This window comes from Pleuronectes platessa, chromosome 5, assembly GCF_947347685.1.
Source record: "Pleuronectes platessa chromosome 5, fPlePla1.1, whole genome shotgun sequence".
Lineage (NCBI taxonomy): Eukaryota > Metazoa > Chordata > Actinopteri > Pleuronectiformes > Pleuronectidae > Pleuronectes > Pleuronectes platessa.
In genome coordinates this window covers 23,975,462-23,977,408 of record NC_070630.1, presented here as the reverse complement: position 1 = coordinate 23,977,408, position 1,947 = coordinate 23,975,462, and positions in this window count along the sequence as shown.

Genomic DNA, 1,947 nt, shown 5'->3' with positions numbered 1-1,947 from the left:
TTTACTTTCTAACACTGAAAATATTTTTTCGAATAAATTGCTCTTTCAAAAAACTAAAGTTAACCGCCTATGGCTGTGCTGTCATTAAAAATGAGACTATCTCTTTAATTATGTTTTGCGTCAGGAAAACAAATCGTAAAGAAAACTTTACTGTAGTTAGTGGAAAGGAAGATGCAAACCAGCTGCTGGTACATAAACTGTCAAAGTTTAGCAAATTAACAAAAAACAAGGTTAAAAAAAATCATGACTTTTAATAACATTTAATGCCACATCCATTAAAAATAAAAAAGATCAGAATCTTTTGGTGGTAATCTAGAAAAATCTGCAACATGAACCAAACACTTCTTGTAAGGATCACTCATCCTCAACTTTGTGAATGGACGTGGTTTCGTTTCTAGTGGAGTTTGGATGTGACTGTGACGCAAAGATAACGTGTGGTTCAGTTTTATGTCTCAATGATTGAATCAGTGACAGTTAAGAGTAAAAAATTCTGCACCAATGTACTTAAGATTCAAAAACTTTATAAACTGCACCGAAAAGCAATGCAACAAGATGGTGACGCTTTTATCTGTTCAGTCATTGTGCGGTGAGCTGAGTGAGCTGAGCATGTTATTATATAAATGTAGACTTTGTGTAAATACACAGAAGTGCATACGTGCCTGGACGGTGTTTATATGTTCTTTGTATCAACAAAATCAACAAGAAATTTATAAATCCATTCCCCATTTTTATGTCATGCAGTTGCTGAAAATATATTCACTCTATTGGAAATAAATTGGTTATCTTATTAAAATGACAAAATTATTATAATCCATAATTCAAAAAGAAGAAAAGAATCAGAAGAAACACGTACACTCGGTTTCATTTGCCTGAGATAATCAGATAGCATCATATCCTCAATGTGGGGTATCCAACATTATAAAAATGAACATATTTAAATTCGGTTTTGTCTTTTTAAATGATTTTTACCCACTCTCCACTTTTGGTGTGAGATGTGTTTAAAATAAATCTGTGGGTACGTTGGAATGTTTTGAGAGACACAGGGATATGGATTGTGTGTGTGTGTGTGTGTGTGTGTGTGTGTGTGTGTGTGTGTGTGTGTATGTGTGTGTGTGTTCGGAGTGTGTTTGTCTTTATTAGCAGAGTGTGTGACTTCTTATCATCCAGACATGATTACACAGCTATCAGCCAATTGAGGAACACACTGTAATGACAAAGTGAGGAATGTGTCTGGGTTACACGGAGCTGAGCCACTTATCAAACACAGACGGAAAAAGCCTCTCTGACTTTAATACAAACACACAATGTGTTTTAAATGGGGACTGTGTCTCCCACTGAGAGCAATATACTTCACCTCTGATCTGGAGCTGCAGGCACTGTGCATTTACACTATAGATGGTAGCATACTTCCACCTAGTGGTCAACTTGGAAATTTAATTTAGTTATATTAGTTCTTTTTTTTAAAGAGTGATTGTTATAATTATCAACCTTTTTATATACAGTTAATGTTATAATTATGTTATACATTATATGTATTTCACTGCTTCCGGGTTTTGACCAATAGGAGTCTGATAACATTTAAACTAATTTCTTAATTTCCTCAGTGTGCACGTTTTTAAAGGAGAGATATGACATTATATAGAGATAAATGCATATGTATTTTTTACTTACCCTGTTCTTTTTGGTGCATTGTGTCTCTATCTGGATTTTTTAAATATTTATTTATTAGAAAATGAATGTTTTTCAACATGTAGAAAGAGATTGAAACAGAGAGAACAGCAGGTATTTCTCTTCATGTTTGGTCTCTTCCTCTGCTGATAAAATACCCACTTTTAATAATAAATCAAATACAATAAACAGACAGTATATGGCCCGGACGCACTGACACAGACTACATTTCCCATGAGCGCTCAACGGCTGCAGCGTGAGGTGAAAGGTCGCGTCGTC